This window comes from Phoca vitulina, unplaced genomic scaffold (assembly GCF_004348235.1).
Source record: "Phoca vitulina isolate PV1807 unplaced genomic scaffold, GSC_HSeal_1.0 scaffold46, whole genome shotgun sequence".
In the NCBI taxonomy this organism is placed as follows: Eukaryota; Metazoa; Chordata; class Mammalia; order Carnivora; family Phocidae; genus Phoca; species Phoca vitulina.
In genome coordinates, this window is record NW_022589749.1 from 1,654,467 (window position 1) to 1,673,869 (window position 19,403).

The 19,403-nt window shown below is 42.4% G+C and overlaps 1 protein-coding gene across 2 annotated transcripts in view; it reads right to left on the bottom strand.

The window, feature by feature from the left end:
• SRRM4 (serine/arginine repetitive matrix 4) overlaps nt 1-19,403 on the bottom strand; it is a 151,350-nt gene that overhangs the window by 101,935 nt on the left and 30,012 nt on the right. The gene's annotated exons all lie outside the window — the stretch shown is intronic.

Genomic DNA, 19,403 nt, shown 5'->3' on the forward strand with positions numbered 1-19,403 from the left:
AACATGCAAAGGAAAAAAGGAAAATAAAAGTTACAGAAAATAGGCCCACAACATCTAATTGTGGAATGAGGAGAGGCAAGAACACCAAGAAATAATAAAGAGAACTTTGCTGAGCTAAATAATTACTTTTATCTGCAGATCAAACAGACTTAGCAAGTTCCAGGATGAGAAAAGACAAACACCTAGATATCTTGGTGAAATTTTTTCAATTTCAAAGATAATGAAGCAATTCTACCAGCAAAGCAGGGAGAAAGGTTAATATTAAGAAACAAAAAACCAGGCAGTCCTCAAACTTCTCTTCTACACCATGAAATATAATGAACAATACAGTCTTGAGGGGAAATACCACAATCCAAGGACTACATACTTAATGAAGGTAATGTTCCAAATGAAGAGTAAAAAGTCTGCCTTTTAAAAATGTAAGGATGAAATGCTATAATTTATATACTCTGAAAAAATAAAAAAATATAGTGCAGCCAAGTAAGAAATTAATCAAAAGTTCATACAGTAGAAAACAGAAAATAAAGCAAATATTAAAATAAGACGCTATATTGGTTATGACTATAATTATAAAGGGGTTAAATTTCACTATCAAAACACCAATGCTTTCAGTTGTGCATCAAAAATTAAAATCCAAAAATTAAAATTTACTATATGCTTTTTACAAGGGACACACCTTGAAAACAACACAAAATGCTTGAAAATAAAGGTATGGCCAAAGATATATCAGACAAACCAAAGGAAACCAGGGCTGAAAATATCAATGAACACAGAATTCAAACCAAAAGAAAACAATATTCAAAGAGGGGGTTTTACATGGGCAGGAGATTCATGCCATAAGGAAGACACAATATTGTGGATATTAATGTACTGAATGGCACAACCTCCAAAGGTATTAAGTAAAAAAAAAAAAAAAAAAAAAAAAAAAAGGGGGGGGGGGCAAAAAAACACAAGGAGAAACAGCCAAATCATAATTACTTTAGAATACTTTAACACTCCTCAACAAACCAAATAGATAAAAATTAGTAAGTTTGAAATATAATATAATATAATATAATATAATATAATATAATATATATTATTAGACGTTTAGCCCACTTAAGAATAAACATGATTCTTAAATATTGGCAGATCCTTTATAAAAAATAAATCTCAAAACTTAGAAATTCTGCAACTGTAGTGGAGGCTGGGCTGTCCTACCCAGATCCACTTTCAGTAATGAAGAGTGTATTCTTCTAGCCCCTGGGCGTCCTGTCAGCAGAGAGCACTCAGCTGTCAGACACTTCAGGGACTGCCCCTACTGCAAGAGTTCAAAGCTCTGCCCCTTCCAGAGGCAGCCTGCACTCAGTGATTGATGTGGGCAATAAGATGTCCTCTCACTCCCAACTCCAGACAACTCTGAAGGGTCCCCCCAACTTCAGAGCTCTCTGTGGGGTTAACTGAGGCTTCCACTGAGACTCCTTTGCAGCTCAACTTGTCCCTCTGCCCAGTCCTACTTCCTTCCTTTGTGTCACTTGACCCCAAGATCATTTGTCATAAATCCCTTGCATGGTATTCTCCATCTCAGAACCTGCTTCCCAGGAAAAGCAACCTGTAGAAACAGACCATACTGCAATATAACTATAATTGCTTCTAAAATATTTAAACAAGAAAGCCAGAGGGACATATATGAACATATGTATTAATTCCATATAGTTATTAGACCGAGAATCAAAACGTTAACTTGTAGCTAACTTTGAAAATTTTGGTATTGAGATTACTACATATCAAATTATTAATATGTGCTACTAGTTCTGTACTCAAAAGCAAATTCATAGTCTTAAGTGCTTTTCTTATTATATAAGAATAAAAAATTAGTTAAGAAAAATTAATCCAATAAGATGGAAAAAGAACCACAAAACATCTGAGAAAATTAGAAAAATATTTTTTAAGAGATGCATTCTGAAGTATGCAGTGATAAAATGACATGATTTCTAGGGTTTTTAAAAAATATTTCAGGGCGCCTGGGTGGCTCAGTTGGTTAAGCGACTGCCTTCGGCTCAGGTCATGATCCTGGAGTCCCTGGATCGAGTCCCGCATCGGGCTCCCTGCTCGGCAGGGAGTCTGCTTCTCCCTCTGACCCTCCCCCCTCTCATGTGCTTGCTCTTTCATTCTCTCTCTCTCAAATAAATAAATAAATAAATCTTTAAAAAAAAAAAAAAAAAAAATAAAAAAAAAAATAAAAAATAAAAAATATTTCAGCAAACAAGACAAAGAAAAAAAGAAAAAGGGAAAGATGAAGCCAAGGTAGCAAAATCTTGATATTGTTGTACATGGTGATAGGTATATAAGGATACCTTATACTATTAATTTTGAGTGTGCTTTAACATTTTCATAATAAAATAGCAAAAAAAGAAGAAAGGAATAAAAATAAAGATATTAATGAATTAGAAAAAAGCTAAAAGCTAATAGAATTGATATATAAATACAAAAATTCATTCTTGGAAAAATCAACAATAAAACAGATGATTCATCATATCTAATCAAGGATAAAAGAGAGAACAAATGAATATATATAATTAGAATATAATTACAGATCAAAATTTAGATTTAAATATGACAGGACTATAATTATAACTTTTAGCTGATATGTTTAAACACCTTCAATGAATGGCCCATTTGTGGGGGAAATATAAATTACCATATTAGCACAAGAGGAAGAAAAACTGACTAGATCAGTGATGGCAGAGATGACATCGTTACTCTGTTAAGAGCCTTGGATCCAGATAACTCTAGAGAAAGATCTTTCAAACTTCCAAAAGCCAGCAATCCCATACCTTATAAGGTAACAAAACACAGAAAAAGGAGACATTTTCCCAAGTATTTAATAAGATTAATATAACCCTAGTACCAAAATAGTAATAATAATAATAATAATAATAATAACCAATCACCTCACTATAAAAGTAAATGCCAAAATCCTACATCAAATATTAGCAAATGGAAACCATAAGTTTATTGAGATAAATGTGCTACAACCCATGAGATTTATCCCAACAAGTCAAATAAGAAAAAATATTGGGGTTGTTAAAATTAATGCCTTAAAAACCAACACTCATTACAGATAAATTTGAAATGTTCCTGAACTAGGAATAAGTTTGATCAAGAATATCAATTGCAAAAAGAACATCATGCTTCATGATGAAACACTAGGAACATTCTTGACAAAGACACCTGCTACTATCTCTTTTATTTTACAATTTTCCTTGAAGGTTCTAATCAATGCAAGAAAGCAAAAAAACAAAAAATAAAAAACAAAAAAACCCTGAAATAACATGATCAGTGTCTCCACCCTCCATCCTTCCTGTCCATGCCACTGAGAGAGACTCTAACACCCTGCTTGGGGCCCCTTGTCCCCATCCAGAAGAATTTATTTATTTATTTTGGGGGTAGACATAAAAATAAAAGAGGAAAAAACAAAGCACATGATTGTCAGATTTGACCATGTAAAATATTAAATATTTTTGTAAATTTCTTAACCAAGATTTTAAAACAAATGACAAAACCTGAAAAATATCTAAAACATGCATGACAAATGGTTATTGAAACCCTTATTATATTAGAACAGCGAACAGCCCTTTAAAAAAAATGGACATGCACATGAATTGGCAATTTACAAAAGAAGAAATACAATGACCAGGTAATAAATGAAAAACAAAAAGTTACTGAAAAAATACAAATAAAAACAGGATATCAGCTTTTCCTTAACAAATTGAAAAGATTTTTTAAAAAATGAAAATAGGCAGCAGATAGCTAGGTCTTTTTATTTACTGCTAGTGGGAAGACAAATTCATGCAACTATGGCAGGGGGCAATTCATCCATAAATCTCAAAACTCTAAAAATTATCCATATCATTTTACCTAGCAGTCATTTCTGGAATGTGATGGACAGACTCTAAGATGACGCCCTAGAGATCTCCACCTCCTGATGTTCACACCCTTATGTAATCCCTTCCCCTTGGGACCTGTGGCTTGCTGCTGCTGCTTCTTTTCTTTTTTTAAAGATTTTATTTTATTTTTTTAAAGATTTTATTTATTTATTTGAGAGAGTGAGAGAGAGATCACGAGCAGTGGGGAGGGGTAGAGGGAGAAGCAGACTCCTCGCTGAGCAGGAAGCCCAATGAGGGACTCGATCCCAGGACCCTGGGATCATGACCTGAGCTGAAGGCAGACGCTTAACCAACTGAGCCACCCAGGCACCCTGTGACTTGCTTCCAACCAAAAGAATATGGCCAAAGTGATAGGCTGTCTCATCTGTGGTTAGGTTACATTAAGACTGTAACTTCCATCTTCCTTGCCGACTCTTTCCCTTACGGGCTTTAATGAAGACAGCTGCCATGTTGTGAGCTCTTCTATGGAGAAGCCACATGGGAAGGAACTGAAGGAGGTCTCAGGTCAGCAGCTAACTAGGAACTGAATCCTGCGCTCAACCACCTAAATGAATTTGGAAGCAGATCCTACCCCAGCTGAGCCTTCAGATGAGACCTCAGCTCTGGCCTGCGCCTAGATTTCAGCCTTACGAGAGAGCATGAAGCAGAAGACCCAGCTAAACATGATCCATGGAAACTGAGCTAAAAATGTGTGTTTTTAAGCTGCTAGTCTGCATAGAGTTAATTTGTTACACAGCAATATATAACTAGTGCATAAGGACTTACCAGAAGGAAATAATCATGGATGTGTGCAAAGATCTGGACACATGAAGTTCACTGCAAATTTTTATAATTGAGAACATTTGGCAACAGTCTAAATGTCAATGAATATCAGGCTGGAGAAATCAATTATAATACCAGTGAACCATATGAAATTGTCATTTTTGTAGGTTAAAACAGGTTGAATATCACTAATTATATACATTTCAACCTGACGTATTCATACAATATAGGCATTAAAATAGTATTCATGAGAAATAGTTTTCATATGGGGGGAACCTCATGAAAATTTCATGATATGTTGTTAAGTGAGAAAAAAGTTTATAAAACTATGAAAATATAATTTTGATGTTGCAAAAACAGAGAGATGTATGCATATGCATAGACAAAAGATTACAGGGATAGCAATAAAAAGTTAACAGTATTTATCTTGAAATTATGGTATTTGGGGTGATTTTTCTTCTTCTTTTTTTTTTTTTTTTGCTGTACTTTCCCCAGTGAACATGTCTTATTTTTTATAGTCAGGAAGCAAGCTTAATTAATACAAGTCAACAATGGAATAAATTCCTAAGCCAGAACTAAACTTTCTGCTTAGAACATGGTCCCTGGTTTCTCACAAATCATTCTGCCTGATTTCCCGGGCTTATGGAATCACTAAGAGTGCCTTTGTAAGTGCCCTATGATATCATCAACAGCTCTGCTGGATTAGCTTGCTGTTTTCTGGAAATCTGTCATCCCTCCCTTGTGGTTAGGTTTTTTTCTCATCCCACGGTGTACCCCAGATTCTCTGAGTTGCTCTTTACAAATCCCTTGGTTTCTGACATTTCATGATGCTGGGCAGTAGAGGGAATTCTGAGGACAACATGTGTTCTGAGAAAATGTGGAAGCTCACTGTGTATTTTTTCTCTCACGTTTCAGTTACCTCCGCCCTTCTGTCGCTGTTCAGATTCATCTGTTACCCAGCTAATGACCCTATTAGAGAGCTGAAGCGCTCCCCAGATTCGTCATGAATGGCTGATGGATTTTCTCTCAGACCCCAGAAATGCCTTGGGACCGCTGTATGGGTCCCTGAGGGATGGGCCATTATCTGGGAGGTCGTCCTCATGGAGAAACACATTCCCCTACGTCGGAATGCACTCCTATCACGTTTACGTGGTGCAGCCTCCTTAATGTGTCCCTGACCATGTAATGTCTGCATTTGATCCAAGGCCCCCACTCCCTGGAGGAGAAAGGGCTATGAGTGATGTGATTTTTGGCCTATTCGGCGAGTTTCATTACAATCAAAGCACGTGTTATCACTGCAGGAAGAAGCAGGGGTGTAGGACACGGGTGCATTGTGACTGTACACATTTTCTCTCACTGACAAAGGACTTAAAATACTTCAACTTCAAATCTACACCTAAGTTATAACAAGATTGGACTTAGACCAACTATGAAGACAAGAACCATTTCTGTGTGATTCACCAAGCTCTTAGGACCATTCCTGGCACATAGTGGGCTCCTAAAGGCTGGGTGGTGAATGGCTAGATGACTGGATTAAAAGATGACATCAGGAATTATTAGCACATTCTTAGTTTGGAAATTCCACCTACTGGTCCAATTTCTAATCCTGATAACCACACAGAATAAACCTTCTCTATTCTGTAGAGTTTTTGAAATGTTTTCTCACTCTTGTGTCTTGGGGTCTTCATTGATTGTTTCCTTGAGGCTTAACAATTGCAGTGCCTTCAGTCACAGAATATTATCACTTTTCACTCAGTGACAAAAGAGAAATAACTGTCCTTGTTCTTGGCTTTGACTGAGAAAATTAGAATGGGAATAAGGGAACAGGTTCTGGTGGGTGCATATCCAAGCCATGTTCTTCATTCTCACTTGAGGGAATGAATGGGGGTGGTATAATGCCTACCAATCTTCTCTCATGAAAAAAGATACTGCAAGTTGTTCCTCACCATTGGGTATGGGGCATAGTACTTTCCCCCTGTGCCTACCTTTTAAGTGGTTTCCTTAATCAGTCCCTGCCTACCTCTGCTATTATCCTATTCCAGAGTATGTAATCTGCCTAGACCTCCCTTTTATGGAGCAATTCTGACTGCATGTCCTCACCACAATGCCTCCCACCATGTAGAAATCCCAGGCAAGAGTGTTTGCATAGCTATAATGTGACAAGACCAGTGTTTCTCTGGTCATGTCCATAGCCTGGAATGGCTAATTTAAGTTCATTTTCCTTCAAGGTCTCCTCCTCCTCCAGGAAGCCTTCCCTGAACTGCCCAGTCTTCTCTCTTGATTTTGTGGTACATTTCTATCTCAAGGTAGCATGGTGCAGTAGATAGAACATGGATTTTGGAGCCAGGCTGAGCCTGGTTCAAATCCTGGGTCTGTCATTTACTCACTGCAAGGTAGGGGCAGATGATTTGTTTACTATAAGCCAGTTTCCCCACTTGCAAAAGGGGTAGTAATTCCTCCCTTACAGAGTTATTCTAAGTTGGTGGCTTTCACAGTGCATTCAGTATCACCTGGAAACTTATTAGAAATGTTAATCCTAAGACTCCCCTTCCTATCTCATATCTGCTGAATCAGAAACTGGGGATGGGGTCCAGCAATTTATGCTTTAATAAGCTTTTCAGGTGTTTCTAATGCATGCTTAAGTTTGAAAACCATTAAGGATAAGCAACAACATGTGCAAAGTACCTGCACATATGTGTTTAAGAATCTTAGCTATTATCATCCTGTATGTACAACACTTGGCTTAATGCTATCTTGCATTAATCGATTTGTTAGGAGAGCCAGTATAGCATAGTGGTTAAGAGTATAGGCTCTGGAGTCAGGCTGTCCTAAATTCCATTTATACAAGTTTCGTGATCTTGGGTGACTTAGTAGCTTCTCTGTGCCTCTATATCTGTGATATGGAGACAATAATAGTAATAATAAATACTCTGTTGTCTGTTGTGAGAAATAAACTGTGATAAGATGTGTTGAATACTTATCCCATTGTCTAACACATAATAAGTGCCCTTTAAAAATGATCTATTATTCTAGTCTCCAGTTATGTTCATTTCTACTCAGTTATATCATAAACTCTTCAAAAGCAGGGCTAATAACTAGGTCATTTATGTCCTCCACAATGAGTTGCATCATGGAGTATACAGCAAGGGCACAATTAGGGCTTACAAATCTGACTCTCATTGCCCTGTATTTTAATATCATACCGGGCAAGAGCTCTAGCTTTATCATTACTAGTTGATTTGAGTTGACATCAAAGAGGAAAGCTGTCATTGACAAAGTTAAGTGATCTTGTAGGAAGACCTGGGATTGCATCCCTATTCTGGCATCTACCAGCCATGTGACTTTAAGATTTCATTTCTTTATCTATAAAACAGGATTATACTTTGTATGAGTTTAGAAACAAAACACTCTGGCTCAAATTGCTGCAAACCATAAGGAAGGATAGGATCTTAATTCCAAGAAGTCCAGTGGTTGGGTGGGCTACAGGGTAGGTTTACTGAGTGACTCAGTGATGTCACCGAGATCCCAGGTTCCTTCCATCTTTTTGCTCTCCCACCCCTGATGTGAGGGCTGTGCTCTCAGGCTGCTCTGTCATGATTTCAAGTTGACTGATAGTCCCAGACATCATACGCAAGTACCAGAATGTCCAGAGAAAGAAAAAGACCATCTCTAAAGGTGACTTCTTAAGAAGGAGAGATCTTTCCAAAGAGACCCCCAGCAGAGTTCTCTTTATGTCTTACTGGCATAAACTATTTCACACACCCATTCCTAAAACAACTGCAGGTAAGAGAATGGGATGCCCAGTGTTAGCTTAGGCTGATCACCTGGCCTGGTGTGGATGGATTGGGGTGCACCAACGCTGCTATCTAGAACCACATCTACTGGATTGTTGCGGCAATTAAATGAGATCATTGTACCACATGCTATATTTAGCACACCAATGACATGTGATGAATATTCCCCTCATTCTCTGCCTCTTCTTCTTTGAGTCCTTGATCTCATCTCTCACATACAACCACTAAGTTCTAATTATTTGTCTTTTTTTTTTTTTAATTATTTGTCTTCTTAACAGAACTTACAATTTGTCCATCTCTGCATATGACCGACCCATCACCCCCCCCCAAGTCCAGGTCAACATCATCTCTTCCCTGAACTCTGCAACAACACCACCCCCACAATTGTTGGTTTTTAATTCATTCTACGATTGATCTTTCCCTACCCATCCTCTCTACAGCTGCTAGAGTGATTTTTAAAAAAATAACATAAATTATTTAAAACCTTCTGTGGCTCCCCATTCTCCCTAGAATAAAATCAAACACAGATGTGGCAGTCATGAGCATGTATCTCCCAGATCTCCAACTACAGGGAGCATAATTGACCCAAGACCCCCAGTGCTGAGCTCTGACCTCTGTGGAAGGGAAAATCATACTTCCCATTGGCTGCTTCAGGTCAGTGGCTGAGTGGCCAGGATACTAAGGCAGGGACACACATGACTCCTCTATGGCCAACTTTGGCTTGAGGGCTTCCCCAAGAGCCTTGCTGAAACTTCCACAGACTGCACAGCTGGCTAGGATGCTTCCACTCAAGCTTTCTTCCTCCCCTTTCTCCTTTGTCCAAGGTCTGATTCTCTCCCAGCCTTCCCTATCTCCCTCCCCCCACTCCCATTTATCTCTCAGGCAGTTCCCCTAGTAAAATCCTTACCTGTGTAATCCTGTCTTGGCAACTGCTTCTAGGAGGCCTTAGAATCACAGAGCTAACACCTCCGTGATCTGGACTCTATCTGTCTAGCCTAATCCTCACCACTTACTCCTCATACTAGATCACCACCCCGAAATACAGACAGCTTCCCTTTACTTCCTGGTTCTTGTTCATGCTGCTCCTTTGTCCCAACACCACCCCACTCCTACACTCCCTGTTTGGCTAACATCTCAGTACAAGTGTCACTGCTTCTGGAGATCTTTATCCTCTGTCTATACATACACACACATACACACACACACACCAGGGTTCCATGTCTTTGCTCTGGATACCCAGAACACTCTTCCCAGACCCCCATCAAGGGACTCTTTAGTCTATGTTGTATTTTTTAAAAATTTATTTATTTATAATTTGAGAGAGAAAGAGAGAGAGCAAGCACTGATGGAGAGGGGCAGAAGGAGAAGGAGAGATAAACTCAAGCAGACTCTGCACTGAGTGCAGAGCCTGATGCAGGGCTCGAGTGACCCTGATCTCATGACCTGATCTGAAACCAAGAGTCAGATGCTCAGCACCACCCAGGTGCCCCTATGTTGTATTTATTTTTTTATTTTTGATTCAGGTTCCTCCCCACATACAATGCAAGCCCTGTGTGGGGCAGAATCATGTTCTCTCATTTTTCCTATTTGCCCACTACCCAGAACAGTACCTGACACACAGTAGGTGCTTATTAATTGATGGTCACCTTCTCCTCTTACAGCCCCAATACAAGGCTGGGGAGACACACACAGTCCCTGATAGAGCCCTGAAAGACATGCATGTTATATCCCCAACACTAGTCTGGTTTGGATATAGAAGGACCAGAAAATATCCTAAGGCCCCACGATCCAGCTTAGAGATGTGGCCAGCTTGTCTGTCCCTGTGCTTCCACAGGAGCAGGTCTCAGCCCCAGGGAGGCTCAGTTTAAAAGCACGTCAATCATTCTCTGGAGAATCCTGGATTAAAAGATCAAAGCTGAGAAGCTGCCTGTTTGAGGAGGGGGCCAGCCAGGACATACAAGGAAATGTTTGGAGTAGAATATACACAAAGCAGAGGCTTGTGAAGAGCTGGGCTTCTGTGTGTGTGCAATTGATGAGTTGCACAAAGGCATCCAGCCTACGGGGCTTGTAGGGGCTGAACCCAGCCCACATTCCCTCCACCACTGTGTGTGCCCTGCTGTCAGGCTGCATCAGCCAGAACTCAACCACCCAGAGAGGGCACCCTTTGTAACCACATAGAGATGCACCATCATCTTCCCTGAGTGAGGAAGGGCCAGACTCCGGGAAAGAACTCGGGGCTGGAAGCCAGCAGAATTGGGTTCTGGCCCTCATCAGCCCCTAATAGGCTGGATGACGCCAGACCACCCCCTTCCCAGGGCTTCAGCTACTATTTTTAAGTCCCATGATGTGCCAGGCACTGGGAATATGGGAAAGACAGAAAGATAAACAGTCCTCTTAAAATGCACAAATAGATGGAGAAAACAGATATTAAACAACCACATAAATACATCAAAACAATTGTGATAAGCAGTGAAGAAAAGTCTAGGGTTCTGTGAGAGAGAATTACAGCGAGGGTTTCATTTGCAAGAAGAGAAGGAATCATGAAGGAAGAAGCATAAATGGGAGTTAACTAGAATGTGGAGGAAGGGAGGTAAGATTTTTGGCTGGAGAAGTCATTATCCATGCAACAAATATTTATTAAGCACCTATTATATGTTGGGTCTGGAGCAACGAAGAAAGGAAAAAAAGTCCAGCAAAGGGAGGAGACACAAAATGGAATGAGTTTATATGGAAGGCAGAAGGCAAAAGCCAGATCATTCCACACCTTGGAGAGTAAGGTAAGGGTTCGGAGTTTTCTTCTGGAAATAATAAAAAAGATGTTGGAAGGTCTTAAGCAGCTTTGTGACATGATCCGATCTGCATGTAAGATCCTACTGGATGCTTTTGGGAGACCAGAGCCTGGTGCACACTAAGGGCTCAATGCCTGTGGGGTGCTGTGGGGATGATGTTGAGGACTTGTCTAGCCCTGCTCCCCCAAGACAAAACAAGTAGCCCATGGCCATGTGACCTGAGACCCATGGCCTCTTTCTTTGTCATCTGGCTCTCAAGCAGGACCAGAGGAGTTGCTATGCCTTTAGTGATCTCAGCTGTCATATCCCTCCCACCTTAGGAGAACCCCTGGTTTAGAAGGAGTGAAGGAAGACTAAAGACAACCCCCCCCAAGTGGTAAGCTGTTCACAGTGCTCATCCTTTGCAAAGTTGCTCTCCATTTTGTGATCCAGGGATGAGTCCTTGTTAACCAGAATCCTGATTCTGTTCAGGCATTTGGGCTGGGAGAAGATAGCATGCCTCATTAGCGGGGGCTGGGCCCTCCTACAGCACCAGAGAATGAATCCTGATTGACTGAAGCCAATCATGGATGCCCATTCTCAGCAGTAACTGGCTTAGGTACAAGCATGTGATATAATTCTGGAAGGCCAGGGGAAAGGTTTTCTTTGTTCCTAAAAGAGGACACGAGAAAGGATGCCCTGTCTCATTGTCTGCACATAATGCACGGAGGTGCTGCAGCCCTCTTGTAGTGGTGAGGGGAAACATCTTTAACACCCAAGAATGGCAGAGCCAAACCTGAGGTCCGGTTGAGTTGTTGAACTAACCAACCTTGCCCCAGGGCACCCTGAGGTGTATATAATAATGATTTACAAATTTCACAATCCCTCTCCCACTGTTGGATAGGCTATGGCTAGCAACTCAGCTATGATACATGCAATCTATGTCCAGTAAAGCTTCCCACCTTCACATCAAGGAGACACTTAGCTGAATTGCAGTCAGGACGTTCTGTTTATCAACATGGATGGGACTGGAGGAGATTATGCTAAGCAAAATAAGTCAAGCAGAGAAAGTCAATTATCATATGGTTTCACTTATTTGTGGAACATAAGGAATAGCATGGAGGACATTAGAAGAAGGAAAGGAAAAATGAAGGGGGGGAAATCGGAGGGGGAAACGAACCATGAGAGACTATGGACTCTGAGAAACAAACTGAGGGTTTTAGAGGGGAGGGGGGTGGGGGGATGGGTTAGCCCGGTGATGGGTATTAAGGAGGGCATGTATTGCATGGAGCACTGGGTGTTATATGCAAACAATCATGGAACACTACATCAAAAACTAATGATGTACTGTATGGTGACTAACATAACATCATCATCATAATAATAATAAAAAGGAAGTTCTGCTTAGCATCTGGCTTAAATCTTTACTGCTGCTTTAGGGGCTCTTTCCCTGTGAAGGAAACCCTATGGAGATCATCTCTTTGCCCTAAACAACCACCTAGAATCTTGGCCCCATGGGGGGATCACCTTGGTTGTGGTTGGATCCCTAGCATCTAGACCAGTGTCGAGCACAGAGTAGGTGTTAGAAAAGGGTTTCTAAAATGAACACATAAACATGAAGTCTTCATCAGAGGGTGGAGTGGAGGTTTCTCTATTAGGGAAAGAAAACAAGTATTCTCCTCTTCTGACTGAGATACAAACACATCCATATTTACTAACTTCAGTTCAGGCATGGGGCCCCTGGTGGGATTGGACAAAAGAAAGAATTCTCAGCTCTACAGGAGATCTTTCTGGCCTTAGTGCTCACTGGGGGTCACCACGTTCTCTCATGGGTCTCTGGTCCTTGGAAGTTCTGGAAGTTCTGGTCCACCCAGGCTCCCGCCTGCCCCCCCCAGATGACCCAAGGTGTCCAAAAGTCCCTCATTCTCTGATGAAAGCATATGCTTCACTACTTTCAAATCAGCTGATCTCTCCTGTCATTTTTCCTCTTTCCCATAACTCTTCCGTTGTCTGCCTTGAATTCCAAGTGGTTCTTTGCCTGCAGATTCCATCTCCTCTGAGAGACTATGAACACATGGTCGGTTCTTTTTCTTTGTTTAGGTAAACTTCAAAGAAAACCGTAACAGACTTACAGAAGAGTCCCCAGATCATCAAGGTAGAGCTCAAGGAATTCCACCAGATTAAGAAACAGAATATTCCCAATGCCCAGAAGCACTCCCTCCCATGCTCACTTCTGGTCACTCTCTCATCTCTCTTCCCTGACTTTTCCAACTTCTAGATGAGTTTTACCTGTTTTTGCACTAAATGGAAATGGAATCACACAGAAGGTCCTCCAGGGACCTGGTTTCCTGGTTCAACACTAAGTTGGTATCTGTTGCTGCCTATAAGAGTCATTCACTCATTCCCATTGTACAGATGGGGAAATGAAGGCCAAGGAGCAAGTACAAGCAAGGTCAGCCAGACAACCAATGGCTCTTCTCCACTGCCTCGGAGTCCCTCCCCTGCTGCCGTACCGCACCCCTCTGTGGGGCGACCAGCATCTCCTTTTCCCATCTATCCTCCAGGACCAGTTTCTCTTTGGAGAAGACCACCTTCACCCCCTTTAAAAAAAAAAAAAGCCCTTCCTCATTCTTGGCTCCAAAGTAAGATCCTCTTAATTTCCCCAGCTCTTTTCTTCCTGCACTCTCGATATAAAACCTTTCGCCAGCTCCGCAATTACCACTGAGAGAAATCTCATCTATTTTGGGCAATTCATTTGCGCCTTCACACTGGGCCTGTCTTTAACACACCTGAACAATCCTCTTCAGGACAGCACCCCCCCTCCCCGAGTGGCACCTTTTCAATGCCACCAGCCCCGACTCACGCCCCCTCCATTCGTACTCTTATCCTTTTCATGATATCATTCCTTGCACTGTTGGAAATGGATCATTCAACCCAGACTCCACTGATAAGACGAAAAGCTCTTCCCTGCCTGGGGCCACTGGGTTTACCAACACTTCAATGTAAGCATCTTCTACAAGGATTTAATTTAGATATTTAGACAACAGATTTTTATCTGCCACACTGGTGGCTTTGCCTCAGAGTAGAGTGAGGATAATCAATTGGCTATTTAATCAGGAGGTGGGTGGGAGGGTCTGTGTATGTGGGCTGTGGGGGATAAAATAAGGACTCGGAGTCAAGACTCTCAGCCTAGGTAACTGACTCAGTGTGTGACCTTGAGAAAGTCACTTCCCCACCCTGAGCCACAAGGTTCCATCAGTAAAAGGTGCACTAAACTGGAGAGGGAATGACCTAGCAGGGAGTCCACACGGGGCCACCACCCTCAGTTGTGCATATGTCTCCCTACACAGGGATACCCTGGTTCGGGGGGTAAGTGGAGGCTGAAGGAAGCCCACCCAGAGAAAAGGGGCTCCCTTCCCTAATTCACAAAGGTGTCTGTGGCTAAGCAGAAGCTGGTGCTGTGATAGGTGTGTGGTTTTTCTGGGGGAAAAATGCCTTTCCAGCTTCTCAAAGCATCCTAGTCCGAAGGATTCAAAACTGTTAGTTTATATAGTCTCTTGGACCCCTTGCTTCTCTGCCATTCTGTGAGTTTGCTCATATTTCCTTTCCATTTCAAACACCCCCCTGCCCCGCACTGAAATGCTCAGTAATTGTGGAGCCCAACTCCTCGAATAAAATAGCTGGAGAGTGGATGTCTGCCTGGGACCATACCTGCATCTCTCAGGGAGGCAGTTTGACTCCAGGGAGACTAAGGCGGGATGTCCATACAGAGAGAAAGGGGCTTTTATGAAGCGTGGGGTGAAAAATGAATAACGTGTTATCTGGGGAGCTAACAGGGTGAAGAGGCAGCTGCTGTCAGTGAAGGCAAGAAGCTCCTGTTGTTTGGGGTTTCGGGCTGAGAGTCAAAAAAATTAAAACAAATGTAGCTGAGGTGGGTGGGTGGCGGGAAAATGCTTGGGGGAACTCAAATCCCAGGAATCTTCAGGGACTGCCTGATGTCCCCATTGCACACATGCCGCCTGCAGGAAAGGAGACAGCAGCCTTGGATCTGCAGGCAGCCCCCACCTGCAGAAAGCCTGTGACTTCAGCCCAGGGATGGCAGATGTGTCTTGGATTAGGGCTCGGTTGTTCAAATTGCACGAGGGTTTTTGTGTTCAACTTTTATTTTGTTAAGCCCCTATTAAATATTTAAGAAGCTGGCCCCTAGAACATTTAAATTAGGATCTGATTTATGTCAAATTGATTTGCACATCACCTTTGCCAATCAGGTCCTCTCTTTGGGGAATGTGGAGCTGGGGACAAGGAGACTCAGTCTACCAGTTGTGGGGAGCAGACCTAGAAGGTTATGGAGAGCCGAGGGCTGAATCTGGCAATCTGGAACAGTTGCGTTCTGGAGGAATCTCTCTGTGATAAACCCCTGTTGGTTGGATTCTTGCAACCAAACCATCCTAAAAGAGATGCAAACTTCAGCCACCACTGGGGGTGATGGCAGGATGGATGCTCTAGAATCTTCAGCGGGGTCCTCATGACTCCTAAGGGGCTTGAGAGTGGGTATGCCCCATTTTAAGTAATTCCTGGATATAAAATTCCAATGTACAACAAAGCAAATTGGATAGAATAGTATTATTAAAGATGTATTTAATTATTTTGGGGGGGAGGGGCAGAGGGGGAGAAAGAATCTTAAGCAGGCTCCATGCCCAGCATGGAGCCCAACGCCGGGCTCGATCTCACGACCCTGATATCGTGACCTGAGCCGAAATCAAGAGTCGGACACTTAACCGACTGAGCCACCTGGGCGCCCCTATCCAGAATTTTTAAAGAAACCCATTCATTCCAGTTCTCCTTCTTCAGGTGCCTGAACAAATGTCCCTCCCTCCCTGTCTCTCTCTCTCTCTCTGCTTCTCTTTTCCTTCTGATAATTATAGCAGCTGTCATGCTGTGAGCTCATACTATGTCCTAACGCTGTGCTAAGTCTTTTGTTGACATTATTCCATCTAACACTCACAAGAGCCCGGCTAGGTTATTCTCTCCTGTGTCAGTGATGAGGAAGTTGAGGTTCATGTGGGTTACGTAACTTGCTCAATGTCACACAGCTGCTAAGTGGCAGAGGCAGGACTTGAATGCAGGGCAGCCTGAGTCCAGAGGGTGGGACAGAGAGGAGCTGTCAGGTGGGAGCTTAGACTGCTGGGAGGAGTTAAACAGAGCTGAGCTTGTCCAGGGCGGGAAAGAGGGCATTGAAGGAGAGTCTCTGCTAGAGTGGATGAGCTGGACCCCTCCCCAGAGGATGCTGGAAACCCTCACTCTGGACCTCTTTCATGCACTCTTCACCCCCTTCGATGGATGCCACTTTCCTTCTTGGCTGCTTTTAAGAATCTCCAAGTCCCCAAGATTCTAGTCTCCCAGGGTCCTCTGCATGGTCACACTCACCTACGCATGTGTCCGCCCCTGCTTCCCAAGACCCTTCCACCATTCCTGCCACCCTCACCTCCTCCTGCTTCCCTCCTGGCTTCCCCATCAGATGCCTGCCCGCTGATCTGCAGCCCAGACACCAAGGTGTCTTCTGGAGGGGAAAACTCAGAAGAAAGTACCCAGAGACAAGGCAACATCTCACCCAAGGAAACGGGCTGTTAGTGTGCCTGATTTCAGGCACAGAATCAGGGAAACTTGAGAACTGGAAGAAACCTAAAAGGTGTATCAGTTTCAGGATGAGGAAAGTGAAGTCCAGAAGGGGAGAATGACTTATCATCCATCATGCACCTAATGGGTAGAAGAACTAGCTTGGTTTCTTGCTTTCCTTCTTTCTTTCTCTCTTTCTTTCTTTCTTTCTTTTCTTCCTTCCTTCCTTTCTTTTCTCTCTCTCTTTCCTTCCTTCCTTCCTTCCTTCCTTCCATCCTTCCTTCCTTCCATCCATCCATCCATCCATCCATCCATCCAGATTTCTCTAGCAGCTATCATGTGCCAGTCATAGGACCTAGAAATACAAAATGGAATAAAACAACCTCAAGGAGCTTATAGTCCAGGCTGCAGATGGTACAGCTCCCATCTTAGGGGATGTATTATTTCATGAAAGTTGGCTATTTAACAAACATGATGATATTTACCATGTTCTAGACCTCATAGTATTTACAAATATTATCTCAATCAATCCTCAACACAACCCTATAAAGTAGGTGCTATTTTATCCCCATTTTGCAGATGAGAAAACTGAGATACAGAGATGAAGGCCATTCAGCCAGCAAGTGTTAGAGCTGGGATTCAGGCTCGGGCTGCCTGGCTGCATTATGCCTCCTTGCCTTTCTAAAGCACTTCCATAGCATGATATTGTAAAAACAAACAAAAAACCAAACAACACCCCCCAAAAACAAACAAAAAAACCCACCACAACAATGAAAAAACCAAAACCAAAACTACCAATATGCTCTTTAAACCACAGTAAAATAGGTAAACATACAAGTAAAGAATGCAAAATCAGAATTAAGAAAAATAAATGACACTCAGAAGTCAAGGGTAATGAAAGGGAAAACAGAACAAGGATTTGTAAGGTATCCTCTCCCAGGGTCGCGGGTATTCAACCACAATTGGAGTATGAGTCTCCTGGCACACAAAGAGAAAAATTACAAAGTCTGAGTTATAGTATTTTCATAATTCTTGATTAGAAAACTAGTTCTTTTGGAGAAGTGCAACAGTCTGTTTATTTTTTCTTTAAAAAAAATCATATATTACAGACCCCTGTTGGGAGAAAAGACCACATCCTATGTATCTCTATAAAGGGTCCTCTGATAGAGTGATGTGGAAGGTGTTTGGGGGGCAGGGGTGATTGGGGGAGGGGTATATTAGTTTCCTAGGGCTGCCATAACAATGTGCCATGAATCGGGTGGCTTAAAACAACAGACATTTATTCTGTCACAGTTTTGGAGGCCAGAAGTCCAAAATCAAGGTGTTGTCAAAACCATGCTCCCCCCAAAGACTCTGGGGGAGAGTCTTTCCTTGCCTCTTCCAGCTTCTAGTGGCCTGGGTGTTTCCTTGGCTTACAGCTGCATCACTCCAACCTCTGCCTCTGTCTTCACATGGTTCTTCCCTGTGTGTCTGTGACTCTTCTATTCTTATAAGGACACCAGTCATATTGGATTAAGGGTCCACCCTCCTCTAGGATGACCTCATCTTAAATCACAACTGCAATGACTCTATTTCCAAAAAATGTGACATTCAGAGGTTCCAGGTAGACATGAATTTGGAGGGGGGAGACATTTTTCAGCCCACTACAGATGGCCAGAGAGGGCTTCCCTGAGCAGGTGACATTTTTGTTAAGATCTAAAGAATGAGGAGGACCTGGTCGTGCACAAATCTGTGGGAGGAACGGTCCAAGGTGAAGTGTGAAGGCTCTAAGTCTGCGATGAACATTGTGTGTAGGAGGGCCAGCAAGGAGATCCCTGTGGATGCAGCAGCATGGGAAAGAAGGAAGTGGGGAGCAGGTGGGGGAAGGGAGGAAGGGTAGAAAGAGGCTGAGGCCATTGCCAGGAGCTTGGGATTTCATCATAGCACAGGAGTGCAGGTTTTGAGCAGAGGAGTACATGAACTGGTTTGGTTTCTAAATGATCACTCTGGTGGCCACATACAGCACGGCCTGGAGGGGGAAAGCAATGTGAATAGCCACAGAGGTTTGGAAGATGGTCCCTGTGAGTCCAGGTGAGAGATGATGGCAACTCTGACTAGTTCAGTAGCTGCGGGGATGGAGAAGAAGGGATTCAGGCTATACATATAACTGATAGACTTGCTGATGAATCAATTCTATGTTGGGATACAAAGGATGATCCTGTGGTCCTAGTTATTATACCATACATCTGTCCATCTGCAGCTGGCATTTTTCACTCAACAAACACCTTGGTCCTCTTTCCATGCCCAAACTTCAAATTTCAGCTCCAGTCCTTTTAACTGCTTCATTGCATTCCATAGTTTGGGTAGATTGCAATTTATAAATTCCCCCATCGTTGGATACTTAGGTTGTTTCTAATTTCCCACAGTTACATCAATACTACAATAAGAAACATTAATCCAATCACTCACGTCTTCAACCAATTTCTTGAAAAGAATCTGGATACCTGTCCGAGGGTTTCTCTAGGCTAGAAGGAGTGTAGCTGGTTTGTAGAATA